At 38.6% G+C, this 26884-nt stretch overlaps 1 protein-coding gene across 1 annotated transcript in view; it reads right to left on the reverse strand.

Moving 5' to 3' along the window:
- LOC140463021 (extracellular sulfatase Sulf-2-like) overlaps positions 1-26884 on the reverse strand; it is a 323741-nt gene that overhangs the window by 236146 nt on the left and 60711 nt on the right. Inside the window, exon 2 of the mRNA XM_072556628.1 lies at positions 20981-21117. The gene's annotated coding sequence lies outside the window, so the exon portion shown is untranslated. The remainder of the gene's footprint in view (positions 1-20980; positions 21118-26884) is intronic.

Raw genomic sequence — 26884 nt, forward strand, 5'->3', positions numbered from 1 at the left:
AAGGAAGACAGACAGACAGACAGATCATTATAAAGGTACTTGTCTTATTAAGTGCCAACTTTAATGTTAAAACTGACAATATAGTGAAATAACAGCTAATTCTTAACACATTAGGAGATTGACGATGGGCTGCTATTTTAACAGGTTAATGATGGGGTTGCACAATTTATGGATTTCTTCCTTGTCATCTTGCATTATTTGAGAATTAATAACAGCATGCACAATAAACTTGCAGTTAGTTTGACAGCAATATTGGCTGCACTCACATTCAGACATTTCTGATGAAGGGCTTATGCCCGAAACGTCAACTCTTCTGCTCCTCAGATGCCACCTGACTGGCTGTGCTTTTCCAGCCCAATACTTTTCAGCTCAGATCTCCAGTTCTCACTTTCTCCATGCATGTTCTGTCTGAAGAAGAGTCATCTCGACTCAAAAGGTTAGCTTGCTCTTTCTCAATGGATGCTGCCTGACTCAGTGTTCCCCAGGATCAATAATCTCAAATTGGCTTTTGAGAAAGTGGTAGTGAGCAGCTTTTTTGAACTGCTGCAGTCGGCAGATATACTCATTGTACTGCTGAAAAAGGAGTTCCAGGATTTTGGATTAATGAAGGAACAATGACTTAGTTTCTAACAAAGATAGCAGACGATGACACATCCCTACCAGATCATCTCAATGCCAGAATTTTGGTGGCGAGTTAACACCTATTGCAACAAGTCCTGACAAACCTATCCAAACAGTCACTGCATCAGAGTTCAGATCAGTTTTCCTTCATGTGAATCCAAGGAAAGCGATGGGACCATACGGAGGACCAGGCTATACACTCAGGGCATGCGCAGATCAACTGGCAGAGGTCTTCTCAGACATCTTCAACCTTTCTCTGCATCAGGCCACTGTCTCTGCCCGTTTCAAGATGGCCAACATCATCCCTGTGCCGAAGGTGGCTCGTACTGCATGTCTCAATGACTACCGCCCAGTGGCCCTAACTTTGGTAGTCATGAAGTGCTTTGAAAGGCTGGTCTTGGCATTAATCAACTCCAGCCTCCCCACTACTCTTGACCCACTCCAATTTGCCTATCGGGCCAACAGATCAATGTCGGGTACCATATCACTTCCCTTCACTCCTCCCTAGAGTATTTGGACACCAAGAACAGGTACATAAGAATCCTACTCACTGACTACAGTTTAGCCTTCAACACTTTCATCCTCTTGAGAGTAATTACTAAAATTAGTAATGTCAGACTAAGGCCCACTCTCTGCAATTGGATCCTCAGTTTTCTGACCCATAGGCCACATTCAGAGAAGATTGGGGACAATATTTCATTCTCACTAATATTCAACACTGGAACCCCCCAGAGGTATGTACCCAGCCCCCTACTTTACTCACTGTATACCCATGACTGCGTGGCCAAATACAAAACTAAGGCCATTTAAAAGTTCGCTGATGACACCACCATAGTCGATCTGGAAAAACGGTGCACTGAGAACAACCTAGCTCTCAATGTCGGCAAAACCAAGGAATTAGTTATTGGCTTTCGGCAGGATGTTACTCATTCCCCCCTACACATTAACAGTACGGAGGTGGAATGAGTGGAGAGTGTCAAACTCCTGGGAGTGGTCATCCACAACAAGCTTTCTCTGACTCTATGTGGACGCACTGGTTACAAAAGGCCCAACAACGTCTCACCTTCCTCAGGCAGCTGAGGAAATTTGGCACGACAGCGAATACCCTTGCCAACTTTTATAGGTGTGCCAGAGAGCATTCTGTCTGGATGTATCACTACCTGGTATGGCAACTGTACCGTTCAAGATCGGAGATGGTTACAGAAAGTGGTGAATTCGGCCCGGACAATCACAAAGGACAACCTCCCATCTATAGAATCCGTCTCCCAGGCCCACTGTCAAGGAAAAGCAGCCAGCATTCTCAAAGATCCATCCCACCCTGGCAGTGTTTTTTTTTTTACAAACTCTACCATCAAGGAGAAGGTACAGAAGCCTGAATACACACACACACACACAAACCAGTTTTGAAACAGTGCTTACCCTACTGTCTTTAGAATACTGACTGGACACGCAAACTCTTAACATTCGCCTATACCTGTGATTTTGCTTTTGCCATTGTTACCTATTATTTACTTATCTATGCTACTTGACTATGTGATCTGCCTGTATTACTTGCAAGACAAAGCTTTTCACTGTGCCTCTGTACACGTTACAATAAGTTCAATTCAATTCAGATGTGCGCGATTTGGAGGGGAACCTGCAGGTGGTGATCTTCCCATGTATTTGCTGCCCTTGTCCTTCTAGGGGCTGGGAATTGTGGCTTTGGAAAGTGGTGATTCAACCAAATGACTCAAAGATCAAAAATTCTCAAGTTTAATGAAATCTCATTCCAGCAAGGTATGCTACTTCAAAAAGCCATATTTTAGCTGTTGTACAGAAAGATTGACAAGATGACAAGCATTAGCCACATAGTTACAGGTGTGGGAAAATTGTTTCCTTGTACACATTGGTTACTATAATTCATAACAAACGAATCATGCGTTAGCTTCTTACTGTTGGCATTTGTTTTTTGGAGAGGAATCAAAACCAAAGTGAAAGATTAAGCTGTTGCTAGTGGCATTAAGTTTTGGCCATCATCAACAGGCAATTATACCACTTATACTTTGATAATGTTGGGAAACTTGAAACCATACAATTTAATTCCATGACCCAATTGTTCAACTGAAAATATGAACAAAAGGAACTGCCCACCACACCTCATTGTGAAATTGAGCTCTTGGCTTTTTCTCTCTTTTGGGTTATATGACTACATGAAAAATTCTGACTACTTTGTTGCAAGCCAAAACTAAACAAGCAACCAACCAACTTTGGTGACATAATAAACATTCAGGATGATTTTTATCTCAAAAAAAGTGACCATTTACATGAATACTGCCATTTAAATAATATCAAAGGGAAAGTGCATCTCCACTGACAGCTTTGTCAATCAAGACAAGTAGTAGCTGAGAGACAGATTCATTAAAACACATTGGTTTCCAGAATGATTAATCTTATATTAGATGGTGTTAAGGCACATAGACATGAGTGGAGCTGATATTGCTGTCAAAATAACTGCAAGTTTAATGTGCATGCTGTTATTAATTCTCAAATAATGCAAGATGACAAGGAAGAAATCTGTAAATTGTGCAACTCCGCCATTAACCTTATTAAAAAAATAGCATCTCAGCGTCAACCTCCCAATGTGTTAAGAATTTACTGTATTTTCACTGCATTGCCAGTTTTAGCACTGCATATAACATTAAAGTTGGCACATAACACACGTACCTTTATAATGATGAGATGTCTACCCTGGTTAGTGCATAGAGTATCAGCCTGAATTTGTATTGATTTCGGTTCTTGGACTTGGCACCAAAACTCTTTGACTGGGTGATATGAATGCGAGGACTGAACCCTGGTTGTCCAAAGACTGAAGTTTTTTTTTCATACTTTCAACCTTCTTCTAAAAACAGATTAAATATCAGACAAATTTGATAGATTTTATTGAAAAATAAATTGAAAAACATAATGAGAGAAAAAAGAAAAGAAAAAATTACTATTTAAATTTAAGAACAATTTACCACCTGAAGACAATAGCTAAAACTCCATGTGTTAGCAAGCAGCATTTTGCAGCCCTTGTATTTATGAATGCTTTTAATTTCACTCCAAATAAATCTGATGTTCCTTCACAACATGTCTTGAAACATTCTTCTATTCCAGGGTACATTGTAAAATGTTCTGAATGTAAAACATGCCATTACTGATATTTAAGAAAGAATCTACAGGCAAAGGAACACTGCAGAGGAATATAAAATTAGTTAGTTTAATGAATTCCACTTTCATACCTTGTTTTATATTCTGATTCTGATCAGCTGGATCTTGAGGTCAAAGTTTATGCTCAACCTAAAATATTTTATTTCAATTCAGGGATATGGAAAACTGAACATTCCACAAACACACTAAAGCAGTTCATTTCAAAATGGCCAGAATTGAAAATTTATGCAAACATGTTTTCTGGATCTATAAATGTTGAATAAAAGAATGATTTTCATGTAGTCAATTTGTGTGTCTTTAAAAATGTACCTCTCTGAAATGGCAGCACTGTAAAGCACATTCAGTATTTGTCTTACCCCAGGGTTTATCCAAAGGGCTGGTCCGAATAGGTGATTAATTATCTCCTTGGACACAGTTTAATTTCAAGTTGAAATATGAGTCCGACCAAAGTTCCAACCTTTGCTTAAACAGAAGGGCAACAATGTAGACCAACTTTAGGACACATTGCCACATTCAGCCAGCATATAGGGACAAGAACAAGCTTTCAATATTTATTTTGGACTATGAAGGGAAATAAATTTTATGTCGCCTGAACAAGGTCAACCTAGCTTATTCAGATGCCAAAAGAATATTTTAAAATCTTCTCAAAATACTCAGTCACAGATGTACATGGGAGTATATGGGACTATAACCTTGAAATAAAACTGTAAAATAGAAACACATACGGAAAGAGTACACACACAGCTATGCTTTTCAGGACTCTGAAATGCTTGATACTTTGGATATTAAGAGGCTTAAATACAAAATCAGATTTCCATAGCATTCAACTCCTTGATCTGAATGAAATTATTTACACGAACCCATTGGGTATAATCTCCATGCCACATTTGTTGTTATTTCAGGTCATACATAATTCTAACACTTCGCTATTGAGACATTGATAATCTTACTTTTAACACCTGCTGTGTTCAACCTCATCCTTGTAATGATGAAGTAACCAGCTTTTTTTTATTAGATTGGATTCCCTACATTGTGGAAACAGGCCCTTCGGCCCAACAAGTCCATACCGACATTCCGAAGAGTAACCCACTCAGACTCATTCCCCTACATTTACCCCTGACTAATGCACCTAATACTATGGGCAATTTAACATCTTATATGTTCTCAATGTCCCAAAGTATTAAGCAGTTCCTAGTGTCGCATTTACTGAGAATATTCGGTTTAAAACTTGTGTTCACCTGAGGAAAAATATGGTGTGTAACAAAACAGGGTAACAAAGGATTACCTTGTGCCACTAATTGCCAAAACGGCATTTATCTTTATTCAAAAATCAGACTTCAGAGCCAACATCCCAGGATTTTATTTTTAAAACTTAACATTAATAAAATTTTCACATGTCCATTATTATAAGACTGAAAGGTTTCAGTCATAAGGAAAGGCTGGGAATTTTCTCCCTGGAGCACAGGAGATAGAGATGACATTACAGAAGCCTGTAAAATCATGAGGGGCATAGAGAAGGTAGATAGCCAACAGCTTTTTCCCATGGTAGGGGAGTCTAAAACTAGAGAGCATAGGTTTAACATGAGAGAGGAGAGATACAAAAAAAGTGTCCAGAGGGACAATTTTGTTTCCACACAGAGGATGATGACTGACTGGAACAGGCTACCAGAGGTAGTAGTGAAGGAAAGTACAATTTTAGCATTTAAGAAACATTTGGATAGGTACATGGATTTGATAAGTATGGAGGGATATGAACCAAATGCAGGCAAGTGGGACTAAATTAATGGTGAAATCTGGCAGTATGGACAAGTTGAGCCAAACTACTTGCTTGCATACTCTTTGATACTTTGAAGATCACTGGAATCTGTTATTCAACTTACATATAAAAGTTGTCAATTAAGTTGACATGCTAAGTTTTCACTTGCAGGTAACCTGTACCATAATTTCTCCTCAGCTGTAGTTGTTTTTTTTTAAAACAATGGATGCCAAAAAGTCATCTCAATTCAAGGTTCGTTGTTTCTTACCTGTAACTATCTTAAAATATTTGTATTCTCCCAGAGTTCAAAAGTGTGAACTAAAAATGTTTGCTAAATCTTTCAAGACGACTAAACCAATATATCCAACTTTCTTGCAATAAGAAACCTATTGGAAAACTAGAGATCTATGAATTCCTTCATGAGATTCTATTTACTTCGATCATGACGACTGTACATTGACTCTATTTATCCTTCTTGGTTCCATTACTTTCAATAAATTTATGAAGCAACAAAATGATGGTCACAAAGATGCTGCACTGCATTTCCAGGCATATACTTTACTAGTTTTATTTTAAATGTTCACATTACCAAAGTCCAACTCTACTGATCACTTATTCTCCATGTCTGCATGTACTGGAGCTTAATTTTGAGGTATAAAAGTTGAATCATGCCAGGATATAGGTCATTCACAAGTTTTGACTATTTTTCCTTTCTGGGAATCACCACCTGTTTCCGAACTCCATTTGATCTGACATTTTGGCCATACCTTACCAGATGATAAAATTCCATTCCTGCCCCACCAGCACAAATACCATTCATCTTAAACTGCGGTCCATATTTTAACCCTCACCAGTCCCATTCCTTTACCATTCCAAAGCTCCCTGACCTGCATTGGCTTTAGCTCTTGAAACTGCTGCAGTTTTAAACTCTGTTCAAATCACTCCTTGTTGCTTCCCAGGTCCGCACCTTCCTCCAGTTCAACTCTCCAGGAATTCTGCATTATTCCGACTCTGTTCTCTTGCCCATTCTCCACTTACTTCATGCAACTGTTGGTGACTTCTGGAATTCCCTTCCTAAGTTGTTCAATATCTGCCTCTAAGACTCTCAACTCTTACTGCTAAATGATGTTAAGTCATCTATCTTAATGGCTCCTTATTTGGCTCAGTATCAGTTTTGTTTTGGTCCATTTGTGATAATTTGTATTATCTGGAGATGTTTTTGAATTTAACTTGTGCTCTATAAACACAAACTGCTTTTTAATTTAGTGATATGAAAGAGCAGAGCAATTGGAAGGTATAAATCAACTGTGTAAAAAAAAAGATGAGTAACAAATCAGATTGGCCAAAATGTGTCAAATAGATCATGGTCTTCTGAGTTTCGTAATGAAGCAGATTGAAAGCTGAGAAATAACCAGCAAAAACATTTAACAGCTCAGTAAGGGTACTATGTACAACATAACATATTAGAAAGAAATGGAGGGTTTAAAAAATGGATTAAATACAGATTTACTGGCATACTGCCCAAGGTGGGAAGTAAGGATTTGATATTTGTCATTAAAACAAGTTCATGGAGAAATATGACCGCATTGTTTAAAATTATGATACGCCAGGGCAAGACAAATAGAAGTAGACTTATTTTTCAGAACTCTGAATGAGATCGTATAGATTAAATACAAGGTAAGAACTGATAAACATCATCAGGAGTAGCAGCATCTTCAAACAGTTAAGTGTCTTTGGAATTCCCAGCCAGGTTGAGTCAGAAACATGAACATTCAAGATAAGATTGAATGGAATAAAATGGGTACAACAAATAAGGTTAAAACTATATGGAAAAAAGAGGATAAAGAGAAAAAAAAAAAAGAGTTGGTCATGGTTTAGTTAGTCTCTATAGGCAGGAGAGACTAGGACCCAAGAGCACTGCCTTAGAGTAAAGGGAAGAGATAACGAGAAACTTCTTCAGCCAGAGAATCTGGAATTCATTGCCACAGAAGGCCATGGAGGCCAGGTCATTGAATATATTTAAAACCGAGATAGTTAGGTTCTTGATTGTAAAAAAGGGAGCAAGCAGAAGAACGGGGTTGAACAACTTATCAGCCATGATTGAATGGTAGACTCAAATGAGCCAAATGGCCTAATTTCTGTTATTATGCCTTGCAGTAGCATTGTCACCTTTGACCAGGACAGTTGTAAAACTACAATGCAAAAATCGAGGCCGACATTAGTGCAATACTGACAACTTTGCACTGTTTAAGACACCATCTTTTAGATGAAGTGTTAATAGATTGATAACACTCCAGGATTGGCCAAGAGTCCTCAGGAATTGAAGATTAATCTTCAAGGCACTGCTGTATGCAATCCTGGAGGAAAATCATAAAATCAAAAGAGACTGAAGTGAGACAGTTGATTAAGATTGTTAAATGAAGACTGATAGAATAGACAAATGTGGCTAAGCTATGAACACTGAAAACACAATGAGATATGCTGCTAATATTGTAGGGACGATGGGATAAGTTTCCATTCCTGTGGGAATCTGGCTTCAAATGAAAGTTGTAACAATTATCCATTGCTACTCAGAGCGTGGAGAGAACAGAAAACTGAAGCTTGAGTTGCTATAGAAACCAGCAGATCCAAAGCGGAGATTGAGATAAGAGGGGGTGGGGCTGCATCAAGTTGAGAATCAGAAACATTGCTGAAACGTTTGTATTGTTGAAGAATCTACCCCAAATCAATCAGATGGAGCTTGTGCCTAGCATGCACTTGAATACAATCTACAATAACTCTACACAAGACTCAAAACTGGCTCTTTTAAATCAGCACAAACAGTCCAATGAAGTTTTTCTCATTCTTTCACAGTTTATTTATCGCAGACTTGAAGAAAAAGTGAAAAATGGCTGTTTGGCTAACAATCCTGAAGAAGGTTTCTTGAAGAAGGGTTGATGCCCGAAACGTCGATTCTCCTGCTCCTTGGATGCTGCCTGACCTGCTGTGCTTTTCCAGCAACACATTTTCAGCTCTGATCTCCAGCATCTGCAGTCCTCACTTTCTCCTGGCTAACAATCAAGCATCGTTCAATTAGGCAAGAGCATTTTTGCTTTCCATCTGATGTAAGAAGGAAGTGCATCACATGGGCTAGGTATGTTAGCCAAATAATAGTTAAAATGTGAGGGCCAGTCACAAGAAGAAACTTCCAGGAACTCACTCAAATCACAGTTGCCAACCCTCGACGTTAAACCAAAAAGGTCCTCTCTGTCACGTCAGGTGGGCCAAATATATTCTAAAAAGTATGGCATTTTGAAGAGAATCAGGAGAGGTAATCCCAATACCTCAGTCAATTACAGTCCCTCAGCAATCATTTTTGAACAAACAGGATCATCTGGTCATTTTCCTTAAAAAGCTTGCTGCGTGTAATTTGGATTCCACATTCCAACAACAATTTCACTTAAAATGAATTACTTAATTGACTAGAAAACACTTTGTTCAGGAGTTTGTGTAAGGCTCACACATGCATGTCTTTATTTCTTATTGTAATTGTTTGTCTATGCTGAAGATAAACACCAACATTGACTGGTTGCAGTCATTGTCCTTTTTTTGGATTGAAACCTTCACGTATTGCTATATAATTTATTGGTACAGTTCTACGGAGTTGTGTTACCTTCTGAAACCTCACCCAGAGGGTTATTTTACCACAGAGGGAATTCATAGCAGTTTTAAATTCTGTCCTCACTCAACATTCACAGGTGTTAGCACAGTAAACATTATGCTCAAAAGTACCAAAGTCCCTGGTATACTTAACAACACTGCTCTCAATATGATGGATATATATTAGAAAAATTGCCCAAAATCAATAATAATTCAGACACTAGAATAATTATTAATGCTATGAACAACAGCAAATCAATTTGCTTTTAAAACAAAAAAGTAAGTTGTCAAAATGGTGCATTATATCAAAGTAGTCTCATTAAAAATAAAGAAAATGGAAAGCAGAAATATCAAATATATTCATTCAGTCTTAACATAGATCATACTTGACTACGTGATATGTTGAAGATTTCAGTGTCTTGAAAATACGGTGTTGAAATATATGAATGGAAAGGAGGAAAATATTCTTTGCCAAAATTGTAAGCCACGTATTTTAAGAAATACGAAAGCACGTTTTATTCCAGTTACAAAGTCAAAAAGAAACATCTCTGCTGCAAACTGTGGTGCACAATATTGAATGCTCCCAAAGGCACAAAACTGTTTGAGCTAATGAGCCATTCATTCCAAGTACAGCTGCACACAGTTCGTTCAAAGCATTAAGTAATACGCAAGATCACATTCTGAATCATTAAACGGCATCAACATGTGCTGCCTGTTACAGTGAAAACAAGAGGTGTAGCAAAATTCATTCCATAGTTCCTATATTTATTTTCAGCAGTACAGATGCTGTTTTGGGTCCAATCAGGCATCTGTGTCTTGCATGCACATCTTTGGTGCCAGTCACAACAGCTGTTGGTGCAGGTTGGTCATTTGTGTGGGCATTTGGAGCATACAGATTGTGATCACAGGCAGCAAGTAATGCTGATTTACTCCAGAGGAACCATGTTCACCCTGAAAGCCTTTCCAAACCTGAACACTTAAATCACAATGGACAACTCTATCTTGCACTATACATAGAGTCATAGAAATGTACAGCATGGAAACAGACCCTTCGGTCCAAACCGTCTATGCTGACCAGATATCCTAACCTAATCTAGTCCCACCTGCCACCATCCAGCCCATATCCCTCCAAACCCTTCCTATTCATATACCCATCCAAATGCCTCTTAAATGTTGCAATTGTACCAGCCTCCACCACATCCTCTGACAGCTCATTCCATACACACACCACCCTCTGCGTGAAAAAGTTGCCCCTTAGGTCTCTTTTAGATCTTTCCCCTCTCACCCTAAACCCATGCCCTCTCATTCTGGACTCCCCCACCCCAGTGAAAAGACTTTGTCTATTTATCCTATCCATGCCCCTCAATTTTGTAAACTTCTATAAGGTCATCCTTTAGCCTCCCCAACGCTCCAGGGAAAACAGCCCCAGTGTATTCAACATCTCCCCATAGCTCAAATCCTCCAACCCTGGCAACATCCTTGTAAATCTTTTCTGAACCCTTTCAAGTTTCACAACATTAAAGTTGAGGAGAAAGAACAGGAGGAAAGGAGATAACCAACACAGGCTTTTTTCTGACCAGGCTGTCTGGAAATCAGCTCATCCAACCAAGATATCACTAAGCCCAGTCCCCCAAATCCTCATTCAAGAACTATACGTTTGACTATCCTACTAAAATGAAAGATACCTCAGAATAAACATTTCCAACAAAATTTATGAATTAAATCTAGCTGTATTGCATATGAAGGTCAACTTATCATTATTCTTCATTTGTTACTGCCTGTATTCCCCATTCCATTGCCAGTAGTGCTTCAGTTCCTGTGCTTGTAGTATGGTTGGTAGGCAGCTGCTGGCTTTTGGTTGTTGGGACTACAAGATGACCTTGCAGAACCTTCTGAAGCACCCCTGGCTGCAAATGGTTCGGTTTTGACTGAACCGCCTCAAATATTAGCAGTTCAGGCTGGCTGGACAGCAGATAACAGCATGGAAATTGGCAGAGCAGGCAGCGCTGTGAAGGCAAATGCTGTTTTCCTGGGAGAAGACAATAGGTTCAAGATCCATGGAGCCACTGGGACTTTTCTAGACTGGTTCCTCAGCAACCCTCAATACATTGAAGGACATTATATTGGGAGATCCTGCAAGCTCTTTTGAACATTGATTACTACAGCCAAGGTTAACGGAAGCAGATTGAGCATACTGGGTAGTAGGCTGAGTTTTTGCTGACCCCAGTTTAATTTCAACCATGGGAATCTCACGTTGGGTGGCTGTTCCTGGTGTTGTAATGGAAGTGCTAGCCTATCAGAGTTGACATTACGGTTATGTTTGCAATTACGCTCATTGAACTGGCAACCAATTCAATGCTGGAAATGATAGGTTTCAAACTTTATGGAAAGCCATAGACAACGTTGATGCTAGACTTTCTGTAGTCTTTCTAACTGGCTTTACAATGAACCAAACAGTTGTATTAATAACCATGGTCTTTTTCTGCACATAATTCATTTAAATTCCTTATCCAAGCTTTTAAGAGTAGAACTCATGTGTGATGTTATCATCTGGTGAGTTGGTACCTCTGCCTACTATCTCTCTAAATCGGCTGCAAGCCACTCCCCATATGCCAATCCTGCCATTAAGTGACATTTTTAGTTGTGCAGTGTCAGTATCTGAGATATTGGCTGAGAGACAATGAGTGTTTATTTTTCTTCATCAAAAGTCTCTTCTGCCTCCTCCACTTCATAACCCTGCAACTTTGTCAGACCAGTCTGCAATTCTTGGGTATCTGAAAGTTGAAAAGTACAGGGACAACATTGTATCAAGAGGAAGAAAGAAAGCACGATGTGAGTGTTATACCAACTGTTAGTTGCATATCAGAAGAGATCGTGAAACGTGGTGGAAAATAAATATGAAGAAAGAAATTAACTATAAGCATAACATCATTTTTGAAACTGTCAACCTTGCCACTGACACATTATTCTCTATCTTCCAGTCGGGTGAGGGCTTGCAGCCATACGTGTCCCCACCATTACATGTAACTGTCCACCACCAAACTTTGCAGAAGACAACGAAGTGCATCAGAGTGCAATGCGATAGATTGGAGAGATGTCGCACCCATATTTAAACAGTTAACTAAGTACGCAACCTGAGAGATGTGGGTGTATAGCCTGTAACAGCAGTAACTGCGTGAGGATGAGATGAGGATATGAATATTACATACAATTCGTGATTATAGAGATTGTGGCTAGGTTAGTGATAATGGGTGTAGTATGTTGAACAGCAGGCAACTGTCAGTGTTTTTGGTGGATAAGCATATTTGAAAATGCATTCATTGGCTACTCATGTAATGTTATTGAACTCTGGTGGTACTGCATCCAGCTCCTTGAGCTGCATTGGTGGAATCAATTGTGACATCTATCTGCTCGTACTTCCTACACAGTGGCTAAAGAACCTCATTCTCACTGCCATCAAGCTCCTTCACGGAGCACTCCTGTTCTACTCTGGAATACTTTATCTTGTGACTTTCTCAAGTCAAACTCATTCCCAAACTCTTCTCCAGTCAAAACACACTGCTTTTAAAAAGGTGCAATTTAACTTCAGTGAAGAGTACCTTGAACTCTTTCTTTTCTCTCAGATTTGTGTCCTTTATTCAATTGTGCAGCCACTCATCACCTTACCTAACATTTAGCTAAGTGAACAGGTAGCACGCTGTAGGTTAGTGTTCTCACTTGGCTGGATAATAGGTTCATGATGCAGAATTACACCAATGTGGGTTCAATTCCCATACTGCTGAAGGCACCCGGAAGGCCTGCTTGCTGCAATCTCAGAGGCATGCTGATCTTCACACTAAAAATTCAACACTAGCTGTGTGGATGTAATGAAGGCAATCCATAGTCCTCTGGCAGTTACAGCAACTTTCTCTGTGTGCGGTTTGTATTAGAAGCAGGAGGCAGAATTTCGTCACGAACTGTGATCTCCACAAATGTTTTCAGGCTATACTAAATTTCAAAGGGAGACTATTTAAATGAAAATCTGTTTTAAAACAAAAGTCAAAATTTTAACTAGCTTGGATTTTAACCTCTTACTTTGCCCTAACTAATTTAGAACTGAAAATGAGGAGAGCATTGTGAAAGGCATGATAGAAATTTTAATATTATATTGTTTCAAGTAAATTGAGATTGACTCCTTTCATCCTTGATGAGTTTGACCTTGGTTTATATTAACATAATTACAGTTGCTCTCTTGTGATTCCTAAGTTCCTACACGAAATTTACTTAGCCAGCCTCAATCTATTAGAATCATAGTCAGGGTCATACTGCATGGAAACAGACCCTTCAGTCCAACCTGTCCATGCCAACCATAATCCCAAACTAAACTAGTCTTCCCTGCCTGGGCTTAGCCCATATCCCTCTAAACATTTCTTACTCATGTACCTATCCAAATGCCTTTTAAACATTGTAACTGTACATGCATCCACCACTTCCTCTGGAAGTTCATTCCGCACATAAACCATCCCTAGTCTTTTTTAAATCTTTCTCCTCTCACCTTAACTATATGTCCTCTGGTCTTGAAATCCACACCTGAGGGCAAGACACTTGCCATTCATCTTATCTATACACCTTGGATTTTATAAACTTCTAAGGTCATCCCTCAATCTCCTATGCTCCATTAAAGGCCCTAGCCTCTCCTTTTAACTCAAACCTCCCATTCCAGTCAATATCCTGCTAAATCCCTATAGCTTAATAATATCCTGCCAAAAGGAGGTGATCAGAACTGGATACAGACCTCCAGAAGAGGCCTCACTAACTGCTAATAGATCAGCACTATTCATTGTTGCTAGAGTGGTTCAGTAGCAGATGCTGAGGGAACCAAAAGAGAAAAAAAAAAAGTGTTTGATCTCATCCTTAGCAATCTGCTAACACAGATGCATCTGTCCATGACAGTATCTGTAAGAGTGACCACTGCATAATCCTTGTTGAGATAAAGTCTTGTGTTCATATTGAGAATACCCTTGATCATGTTGTGCATTGACTATCACAATGTTCATTGGCGTAAACTTTGAACAGATCTAGCAACTCCAGACTGGGTATCCATGAGGCCTTATGGGCCATTAGCAGCAGCAAAATCATTCTTCAATACAACACAACTTCATTGCCTGGCATATCAAGAGAAAGCGAGAATTGCAGGTGCTGGAGAGTCAAGAGTCGAAAAGTGTGGCACTGAAAAAGCACAGGTCAGGCAGCATCTAAGGAGGAGAGTCATCATTTTGGACCGAAGCCCTTCATCAGCAATGGTTCAGTAAGGGCTTATGCATGAAACATCGACTCTCCTACTCCTTGGATGCTGCCTGATCTGCTGTGCTTTTCCAGCACCACAATTTTTCGACCCATATCCTTTGCTCTACCATCACCAAACCAGGGGATCGACCTTAGTTCTTATAATAATGGAGGAGAGAATATCAGGAGCAGCACCAGGTTACCTAAGAAGTGTCAACCTGGTAAAGCTACATCACAAAACTAGTTGGGTGTCAAACAAAGAAATAGCATATGATAGATAGAGTTAGGTGATTCCACAACCAATGGATCAGGTCAAATCTGTGCTGTCCTGCCACATGCAGTAGTTTAATGGCAGTGGACAGTTAAAAGATTTCACTAAAAGACTCCACCCTCAATGAAGGAGGAGCCCAGTACATTGGAGCATAAGGTAAGGTTGATACAATCACAACTATCTTAACCTGGAAGTATCAAACTGATGTGCTATCTTGGCCTCCTCTGAGGTTCCACAAAAAGACCAGAATCTAATTAGCAAAAAAAACTTACTTTGCATTAGCCAAAACTACAACATATAAATCTATAATAATGAACACAATATTTAGGAGTGTCACATTGGAAATGGTTTTCCAAATCTGGAATTCAGATTGATTAAGGAGGCAATGGATACCAGTGTTCCAAAGTGGGGATTGGTCTGCTGCAGAGACCCTTTGGAGAGAGACTGTGATGCTTGTCTTTTTAACTTTGCTTCTTGTCTTAATGACTTATGATTATACTGCATAGAGCTGTAATGTATTTTTTTTTTCATTTCTCTATTCTGTAATAAAGGATTATACTTTAGGTACTCTGTGCCTAAGATGGTGCAGTAAGTAGGGACTGAGAAGCTTTTCACTGTACTCATTTTAGCACATGACAAAGCTAATTCAATTCAATTCACAATTCAAAAGTTTGGATGCAGGATGAAACAGCCATTAATCTGTAAATAAAACTGTTTCAAATTGGAAATATTTAATATTTTTAACTGGATTACTACATTAAAAACCATTTTGATTGAATAACTTTGTTTTTTTTTCCACAATGCACTGTGCACACATTAATGAATCCCTCTGGGCTTGTTCTACTTATATTAGTTGCAAGCTATTGGGAAGTTTTGCCTTGCTCACCTTCCTTTGGGAGTTGAAGATGAATTCTCTAGAGATTTTTTTTGCCTTAGCCATAGTTGTATTTTTAAAAAAATATCTTGGTCTATCCCAGGATAATTCATAGTTTGTGAATGGAAGAATGATGTGCAAGTTTTTACATCTGTTTGAATAGGACAACCTGGATGGTCACTTTTTTGGATGATTCTTTGTGACAGGAAACTAGCAGCTACATACAACAGTGTCAATCAAAAAATGTATACATTTATTGACAAATTCCTCAAGGTTTGTGAAAAACAAAATCTTTGGTTATAAATGAATAAAAGTAATATCCACACACTGATAGAATCCCTACAGGGGAATTATAGGAGTATTGTTGTGTGGTAAGGTGGATTTCTCTGGGCACTCATCCCGAAAGTATGACTTTAGAAGTAATAAAAAGAATCAAAGTAGTCTGTAAGAAAGATTGACATCAAATTCATAATTCATTAAATACAAAAGAATTAACCACCAATAAAAGATTAATAAAATATATTAATATGCTGCTGCACTTTGAATGCTCTATGAAAGCAGTCTGACAATATTAAAGATTCTTGAAAGCTTACATAGCAGCAAATTACTGTACTGTACAATTCTGGCTGTTCAGGGCAAATTTTCAACTTTGGCACAGAACCTAATGAATCAAGTCACCCATCCATGGTGGTTCACTGACAATCAGACAAAATCAGTAGACTGGACAATCTGCTCCAAAAGGCTTCTGTTTAATCACATAAATGAAGAAGGTTAACTATTTACAGTTGGTAAGTACTTATTCCATGTGTAAGAGATACCTATTGCTATTGGGGGTAGGTTGGGGAGTTAGGAGTTGTGATGGACTTGTATTGTTAAGATTGAACTGAATTTTCTCTCAACACTTACAACACAATGTCCTCTGCTCCAAAACTTTAATTTACATAAGTGTGAGGTGCAGCAGTTTGGAAAGGCAAATCAGGGCAGGACTTACACACTTAATGGTAAGGTCATGGGGAGTGTTGCTGAACAAAGGGACCTTGGAGTCCAGATCCATAGCTCCTTGAAAATGGGTCTCAGGTAGATAGGATAGTGAAGGCAGCGCTTTGTTTGCTTTCCTTTATTGGTCAGAGCATTGAGTATAGGAGTTGGGAGGTCATGTTTCAACCATACAGGTCATTGGTTAGGCCATTTTTGGGATATTGTGTGCAATTCTGGTCTTCCTCCTATAGGAAGGATGTTGTGCAACTTGAAAGGGTTCAGGAAAGTTTTACCAGGATGTTGCCAATGTTAGAGGATTTGAGCTACAGGAAGAAGCTGAATAGGCTGGGGCTATTTTCCCTGGTGCATCAGAAACTGAAGGCTGACCTTATAGAGATTTATAAAATCATGAGGGGCATGGATAGGATAAATAGACAAGGTCTTTTCCCTTGGTTGTGGCAGTCCAGAACTAGAGGGCATAGGTTTACGGAGAGAGGGGAAAAGATATAAAAGAGACCTAAGGGACAACGCAGAGGGTGGTGCATGTTGGAATGTGCTGCCAGAGGAAGTGGTAGAGGCTGGTACAATTACAACACTTAAAAGGCCACTGGATGGGTATATGAATAGGAAGGGTTTAGAGGGCTTTGGGCTAAGTGTTAGCAAATGGGATTAGATTAATTAGGATATCTGGTTGGCATGAACAAGTTGAACCAAAGGGTCTGTTTCTGTGTTGTACATCTCTAGGAGTCTATGTTGTGGGGCTGTAGAAGTAAAGCTGCAAAGCTGGATGTATTAAATAAGCAAAAATCTAGTTCATCATTCTTGTATTATCTCATCTATTTGGTCACGGACTCATTTCCTTATTGCAGGGGCGTACACTCAAGTGTGGCATCATGCTACAAAATGTATTGCCATGTAATTGACAATGGAAGGGTATTTACCTTCTGTTTCTTTTCTACTTTTTAGGCATGCTGAAGAATCACTTAATCAGTAAAAGGGAGGATAGCAGAACAAGGCAGAATACAGAGGGGAAATGATGGTTACACTATAGGAATTTATATGCCAGAGTGCCCATGCACATCTTTCCTGTGCCTGAGGGTCTAGAGAGTGTTAAATTTCACGTCCTTGCTAAAAATGAGCTACTGAGTACGAACACCTTCCAGTTGCACGAGAACAGAACCTGAAAATTCCAATGTAGTATTTTGAGTGACCTAGTTTCTAATCTGTACATAATTACAGATTAGAGAACCACCACAAAGTACATTAAAACATCAGGCATATCTACACCAGCATTAGTGAGAAGACTCCTTCAGAGCATAGATATTCCATATAGGTGCTGCTACAGAGCCCATAAAGTTGAATCTCTAAAGGTTCTCTGACTTGAAGCAGGTGGATTAACTGATGAGAATTTAGTGGTTTATAGTTGTCCAGACAACAAAGATTTTAAAAAAGGGGCATTCTACCTATTTAACACATACTTTCATAGAGAACTACAGTCAAACTAACTCTTAAAATGACTCTAGGCAGTCTGCTACCACTATTAATAGCACCTCCTCCACCACCAAACCAGCTTGCACACACTTCAGACATTACGCATTCTGTGGAAAGCTGTTTCCTGGCGTAATACCTGAACTTGTCGTCTTTTGCAAGTTATGCTGATGTCGCTTTAACCTGGCTAATTGGGTGTCTTTGATAACTTATTGACTGGACAAAATGATTAGCGCAATGGAAACTTGAAGAACATGAATCAAGGACTTCGAGGATCCAACATGATGGATGCAGCATTGGAGGCCACAGTGATACAGATGGGACCCCTTCCTTTGGAGCAGAAAGCTAGTTTAACCTCACTCAAACATCTATTCTGGAAGATCTGCATGTTGTACTGTTTTTTGCAGTTCTGGTTTCTTCCCAAGTTCATCCAAGCTGTACAGACTTTTGAGGGCTCCCTTGCTGCACTACTGTGGCTTTAGATGCCTCAAATGGGAAGCTCAGCAGCATTTCCAGTTCTATAATTCAGAACATCAATGAAATAGTTGATTCCCTCTTCAGCCTTGTGGATCTTGTCAGCCTGAATGATTGCAGTGCCTTTTCAGTCTGCTACACTTTCCCCAACAGGGCAAGCGTTTGTCCTAGGAATAAAACATCAGTGGCCTACTTACAAATCAGGGCATTGCAAATTTACCTTGTGGTAGGTTGGTGAGTACGTAATAGAGAAGCGCATGGCAACTGCATCATTAACTGCCACTGGTCAGCTCACCATTTACTGCAAATCTCAAATATTACTTCATTAGTAAACCTAACTACATTGAACACAGATTAATAAAAGGTGGTTGTTGTAGAAAATTTAACCAAGGTCCATGATCATAGCCTGTGTGCAGAGACTTGACTGGGTGCAGATGAACCTCATTGCTATCCATCCTTTCATCTTCCCTGCCTCAATATGACACAGGAATATAGAATTCACCATCAAAAGAGTGTCAGAATTGGTGACTAAATTAAAAACATGACAAATGAGCTGAATGATTGCCTTCATCCAAAGTAATGATTTTTTAAATGACACTAGTTATTTTTTATGACAAGATTTGGACTGGAGCAGTCAAAATCTTGCAGTCAGTCAGTTATCCTTACCTCTGGGTGTCAAATTGTTGCTGCCATTGCAAACATCTGCCTAGAAAGCAAAAAGAAAAGCACTCCCAAAAGATTCATTCCAATTCAGTAAATGTGACTGCATGTTACATCTCAAACTTGGAATTGACCAGGTATGTAAGAAATAGAAGTGGGCAGAAATCATACAGCTTTGCCCTGACATTCAATACATTTGGGTCTGATCCTCTGCCAGAACCCCTGTCCACGCCACATGTTCCTCAATTTCAGTGAAAGACAGAATTTCTCAAACGGAAGAATGTTGAAACACCGGGAAAAACCAACAAGTCTCTGTCCATCTCTATCTAACTTTCTTAGCATATACTTCTATTCTTTTATCCCTCATGCATTTCTAGCTTTCCTTTCCAATTACTCCTTGAGATTTTACATTGCACATTATTAGTCTCTCAACACTCTTGAAATAAAAAATATTTCTTCCGAATGCCCTTTTGGATTTATTCCATTACTATCTTTCATTGATGTTCCTTATGTTTCCCCTCTCATTTCTACTCTAGAAATTTTTATATTTTAGTTAATGAAATGGTTTCAGAAGTTAAAGACCTTTATCAGTTCACTCTCAACCTTTTTTGCAAAGGAAAGAATGCCAGCCTGAATATTCTAGTCCTGAATCATGCTTGTAAATCCTTGTCAGACCTTCATTAATTTTGTAAGCTGGAGACTAGAACTGTGCAAAGTATGGTCTAATAAAAATGCTAAACAAGTGCATCAGGAATTCCTCAGTTTTCAATTCTTTCAACTTAAATAAATCTCAGTACTTGGCTTAGATCATAGAGATGTACAGCACAGAAACAGACACTTCGGTCAACTTGTCTATGGCGACCAGATATCCCAAACCAATCTAGTCCCACCTGCCAGCACCCGGCCCATATCCCCCCAAACCCTTCCTATTCATATACTCATCCATATGCCTTTTAAATGCTGCAATCATACCAGCCTCCACCACTTCCTCTGGCAGCTCATTCCATACATGTACCACCCTCTGCGTGAAAATGTTGCCCTTAGGTCTCTTTTATATCTTTTTCCCCTCACCCTAAATCTATGCCCTCTAGTTCTGGACTCCCCTACCCCAGGGAAAAGATTTTGTCTATTTATCCTATCCATGCCCCTCATGATTTTATAAACCCCTATAAAGGTCACCTGCTCAGCCTCTGATACTCTAGGGAAAACAGTCCTAGCCTACTCAACCTCTCCCTATAGCTCAAATCCTCCAACCCTGGCACCATTCTTGTAAATCTTTTTTGAACCCTTTCAAGTTTCATTTCATTTAAGCCTAATTTTACATAGTTTTTTTTAAAGAGCTGATTTTACAAAAATGATGAAAACAATAAGATGTAGGAATAAAGTTGATCGTAACTTTTGTATGGAAACTTCCTGTGATTATTGTGCAATCCTCAGATTTCAGTAGACTACAACCTAACTACAAGAAAGTAGGGATTGGGCAAGCGGCTTATGTGTATTGTACAATAATTTACTTGCAAGAACAGGCCAGGAGAGAGTTTCCTAACTTTCTTGTGCTTACACTGAAAAACATTCATTTTTCATAGTGTTTCCAACAGAGCATTCACAACTCAGTTTTTGAGGGAATTAACTTTGTATTTGCTGCCAGACAATATCCCATATGTCATTTGATAACTAAATGATGATAAATCTTCCATCTACTTGCTATTTTGTTCACACAATACTATGATTTGATACATGTCATTTTCCATTAAACATTTCTTACCTTCAGTACTTTCACCCTTGAGTGGGGAAGGAGGGGTCCTGGAACTGGTCACTTTGTTACAGCTTCATTGTTCAAGCGGCATAGAAAATGTATACTCACAAGAACATTACATATGAAGTCTGATTCCAATGCGTATTCTGCAAGAGATCAATTGCAAAGACATAAAGGAACCATAGTTTGATTATTCAAACTGGTTACACTCCATAAGCAGATCCAATTGGATTACTGGATTTTTCTTAATACGCCATCTGATTAACAAATCAAAATGTGAAATTCTCCCAGCTGAGGATTCCCATACAAGAGAAGAATGTTAGCTACAAAATTAGCACCGCATAGAGGATTCCAACATTTGGCTTGCAAACGGAAAAGGACATTAAATTAATTTAAAATGACTAACTTGTTAATCTATTGTCAATTAATAGTGGCCAGGCACGAGGCAGAATTGAAAGAAAGCTGAAGCCAGGGCCAGAGTGCATGGATATTCTGGACTCTCAAATATTGGGCAAGGTCAGTTTCTATTTTTAAATTTGTAAAAGATCACAGGAATCCGCTTCAGCAGCCTGATGGGAGCAAGAAACTTAGGGAGGCAAGGGAGGGAAACCATTACCAAACTATAGTAAAATAAAAAGTCAACACAAGCAGAACTTGGAATTTCTTTCAGCTTTATCAATAAATTTAATTTAGTTTGGGGCATTGTTTGTAATTGCACAATTCAAAGAATTAATATATTATACATTTCTAATAGCACAAGACACAGTAAGAATTCAGACATCGCTATTGGTCTATTTTCTTCTAAGAATCACAAACCCAAATCATTAATAGGTTTTATTTTTCAACCAATGCTGAAGCATTCCACACTCATTTTTCTACTCATGAGACACCTTTATAACAGATTTTTACTTCCATACATTCAAGGGTCTTCATACTCAGCACTGTTGTATAATCAATTAGAATGAATGTGATAAGTTTTTTAAAAACTATAAAGGCTGCAAGTGATTGAAAACTGTCATATCTAAAAACTCTCATGCTAATATCAAAAATCTGTAAGAGCTTCTTTTGATAAATGAAAGCTATCAAAAATGCAAGCACCAAAACATTGGAGGATGAAATAATCTCTGCCGCATGCAAAAGCACATAGACTGGATAGAAAAATGTCAAGGGTTAAATTAACTCAAAGATCTATATGGTGGTTAAGACCTATCACTGAGAACCTGGAATAGAAGATAACCTCTGAAAATAACCTTTCAGAGGTATACGTGCTAATGAAAATACATTGATTCTGAAAAGGAACATTTGAGTTAAGTTATAATTGAGGTAGATTTTGGGATCCTCTGCATTACATTTTTCAGATCTTTCCTCCCCCATTTTATTCTGTATATTTGCAAACCAAACAGCTGTGAAAATACTAAAGTTCTTCATGAATTATTACACAAGAAATGCTTTCTTTGTAACAAATTGGAGCAAAAGGAAATCAACATTCTTTGTTAGCTTTCAGTTGGCTTACCCCATAAACTTCCAAGAAAGCCGAAACCCAGCTTTTGTTCAGAATTAGGCTGAAACACATTTCGCTGTCAGATATACACAATTATTTCATGACACACAGTTAAAATGGTTCCCTGTCAAGTATTTGATGCATGTGGCCCAGATAAGCAGTATAATTTATCAGAATCTTCAGCATTAGTATAAAGACCCAATTTCAGAAAAATATGCAACATTATAATGGATATATTAAAAGGGAAATTAAGCTTCACAGATGAGAGTCTAATAACATTAAAAAAAGGAAATAATGAGACACTTTGAAGCTTTATTAAATGGTGGCGTCAACAAAAGATATAGGAAGATTATGAAGAGTTAACAGAATTTAAGATAAGATAGCACAACCTATATTTGGAACAGGCCTTTTAGACAGAACAACCATAGTCATATTATCCAAATATCATGATGTATTGTAATCATTGTTCTCATGGGTGATTTTGAAAGGTCATTTCTGTAAGGAATATCATTGTTTATAGTAGCTTTATGAATATAATTTCTATGCAAGCAGATGAATGATCAGATCATCTAAAATGGGAAGAAGTGAAAGCACTGGGCAGCAAAATAATTTGCGATGAAAGGAAGGGGAGGGGGGTAAGACTGAAGATACAGTTAAAGAGAAAGGTTTCTTGGAAGCTTTTGAAAGCAGGGAGATAGTCATGGGCATCATTGCTTTTGGAGGAGTTATGGAGGACTGTCGTCTTGAATATTGCGAGTAGCTATCTCGAATAAATTGATCATATCTTCCTATGTTACCAAAAACACTGCAATTCTGAGACAGCTTCTGAAGTTACGCTGGAGATTAAAGGCTTCATTTTCATCTGAAATACTCCCCCTATTTAGGTAAGGGATTACCTTATTTAAAATAAAATGATTGTGAGGAGTTATGGATAATCACTTGCATTACATAGTGATATCTCATTGCACAGTTTCAGTTTCTAAAATTATATCCCAAACATCAGGATCCATCTCGTAATACTTAAGGACTGAATGTTATTTTTTCCTGAGGTTTTAATTCCTTGGCTTAGAAATTGGATCATGTCCAAATTGTAGTGTGATCCTAGTGCAGTGCATACTACATGCTAATGAGAACAATGACAGAATCACTGTAAATAGGTCCACCGAAATCATTAACATAGTACCGGGGGAGTAGCAAGATCAGCCAGCATGGATACTGCCAGAGAACCTTAGGGAGAGACTAGAGGGAAGAGGGAGGAAAGAAATCAAGAGGGCTGGCAGTTATGTATTTGTACCATAAGATGAGCACATTCACAGTCCTCAGCAAGCACTTCACAGCTATAAAGATGGACCTCTGCCTTTCAATTTCCAGGCTCTCCTTTATTAATGCAGCCTTTGATTACTATCAGAAACTTCACAACAGAACCTAAAGTATCATTTGTGCAGAAATGCTTTTACTAGTTTCTAGGCAGTCTTGGTCGGTGCCACAGTTTTAAAGTAAGCCTAAATTTAATCCATCTCAATGAACAGATGAAAACAAGTGCAGAACCAAATCACAATGATTTCAATAATGAAAGAGACCATTCAGCTCCAATTCTTGTTGAATCTCTGGAAGAGCTACTCAACTAGTGCCATCTTTTTCTTGTAGCCCTACAGTCTTCCCTTCTCATAAATCAATTCTCTTTAGAAAGTCATGATTAAATCTGCCTCCATCACACACCCAAGTAGTGCAATCCCGATGATAACATGTACATACAAAACATTTCCTTCATGCTGCTTTTGCTCATCAGCTTATATTGGCGTCCCCAGTTCTCAACCTTTCCACTAATAACACCATTCATGATGGGCTTCTGTGGGAAGGCTTCTGCTTATAATCTTTCCACAAAGGCCATCTTTTCTCCAGTTGTTCGAAGGAAGCTAATGCCAAAGACTCAATAAAAATGAAATAAGCAGATTCTTCATTGAAAGGTTCAGGGATGTCATTCTGGTAACCCTAATTTTAATTGAGGTGAATTTCTGGCATCTTAGTTTAGTCATCTTCCTTCATACACCAATTGTTTTCAAATAGTGAAATTTTTACCCCTGGAAACATTTAGTTATGATGCTGGTTAAACCCATATTTGTACTGACAAGGATAGCTGCGTTTAACCAATGAAAAGCAATAGTTACAGCCACCACAAGAATTCAACTGCTCACATGACTACATGGGGACTATAATCAGGGAAGCATTAGATCTCATTGTTTACAGCAGCTTTATGAATACAATTTCTATGCAAGCAAGTGAATTATCAGATCATCTGAAGAGGGAGGTAGTGAAAACACTGGGCCACAAATAAAATCATTTGCAACAAAAGTAAACGTTGGGTGTTGGGGGATTGGGTGGGGGGGGGGGGCGGGGTAAGACTGAAAATACAATTAAAGAAAAATTAATGATCTAACTGATCTAAACCTAAAGATGAGAACCTGCAAAACTGAAGTAAATTTCAATTATGCTCCCATTGCAATGGATAGTATTGAATGATAGTTTCAAAGAACAAGTTTTAGAAACTAAAAATAATTATGAACAAAGGAAGTGTCTTTGGACTTTAAAATTTAGTATAAAGACCCAACAATAACAAACAGCAATATAAAAGCCCAGGTTGATTTGAAATAGGATTAAAATGTAAAAGGGAGGGACCTGCACGGTTGACCAGAGTCAAATCAAACCTAGTTTCAGTTGCTACCTGTATGCCCATAAACAGACAACAGGCCTTTTGCTCACACAGCGCCTAGCTCTTGTTCCTCCTGCCATTCATTGGCCTCGCATAGTCCCTCTTTTCATCCTTCTATCCCATCCCTAATTAGGAATGCATGGCTAAGTGCCATCATCTTTTAACAGTGTCTGGGTGAAATACGTCAGTCCTGTACGAAAAAGAACCAAATCCCTTCCTTTTTCTCCCCCCTAACTACAACAATTATTCCTTGGTAAATTAATATTCAGAGGTAATTCATGTGAAAGGTGGTTGTATTTGTTTCATAAATGACCTGAAAATAGCAAATACATCTTCATTTCCACTCATTGGATTAATAGAATATTTTGCATGTATAATCAATGACTTCTCCAAGCTGGTGCAGTGACCCTATGCAGGGTTCCAAAGGGAAAAAAGATGTTTTAAAACAGCACATCTTAATTTTCTTTTTCATCTGCCATGTTCACTTCCTGGGCATGTAAAGGAACAGTGTAAAGAAAGCTTTCTGGCAGATTGATTAGATAATAAAAAGACAACAGTGGTTAGCGCTATTGCCCCTCAGTGCCAGGGACCCGGGTTCAATTCCAGCCTCGAGCAACTGCCTATGTGGAGTTTGCACAATCTCCCCAATTTTGTCCCAGAGTCCAAAGATGTGCAGGTTTTGTGGATTGGACATGCTAAATTGCCCATAATGCTCAGGGATGTGTAGGTTAGGTGGATTAGCCATGGGAAATGTGGGGTTACACAGATAAGGTAGAGGGGGTGAGTCTGGGTGGGATGGTCTTCAGAGGGTCGGTGTGGACTTGTTGTGCCAAATGACCTGTTTCCACACAGTAGGGATGCTATGATTCTATGAACTAACTTGGCTCATTGACAATGATTAGTTTCCACAGTAGTCATATCTATACCAACAGGTCTTTTCACTTTGCCTCTGTCACTTTTTTTTCAATCCCTCTCCTTCCCCACATTACAATTCTCCCATATGTCAGGAAATTGTACGTCAGATCACATTTTAATTCTAAACAATTACGGGATGAATTAGCAGAGGTATTAGGATATAAAAGAAACAGTTGTGTCTTCATTTGCTTCCATCTTGTTATAATTCCATGAACAATTGTTGCTCTATCGGCCAAAACACTTATGACCAGTTTTATTTTGTCTTATTTCATGTTCAATTTGTGCGTGTATTATCCCACCTTAAATATCTCTGAATAATCTCTAAATAGCTCTTCCTATTACTTGAAGTTTAACAGATCAATGACAAATCAGAGTCCAAGTTGTTTTAGTTAGTTGGGCTAGGAACCAATCAACTTTTCATAAGTGTTCTGTTAGCTATATTCCAACGTAAAGTACATTATTGCACTGGACAAGGCCCAAACAAGGTTGGGTTCTATCCTGTGCTCAAAATGAGTATTACAATACCCAAGCAGAAACTCAAAGAAAGGAGTTTGTTACCTTATAGAAGTTCATATTATAAGGAAATAGCAAAAACTCAAATCACATGTTAAAATTCCAAACTATTCAAAAGAAAATTAAGGGATTGATCATTTTCCCTTGCTAGCATCACTATGAGCATGACCTGGGAATTCTGTTCTTTTAAGTTTAGATTAGATTCCCTACAGCGTGCAAACAGGCCCTTCGGCCCAACAAGTCCACACCGACCCTCTGAAGAGTAACCCACCCA

Source organism: Chiloscyllium punctatum, chromosome 37 (assembly GCF_047496795.1).
Source record: "Chiloscyllium punctatum isolate Juve2018m chromosome 37, sChiPun1.3, whole genome shotgun sequence".
Lineage (NCBI taxonomy): Eukaryota > Metazoa > Chordata > Chondrichthyes > Orectolobiformes > Hemiscylliidae > Chiloscyllium > Chiloscyllium punctatum.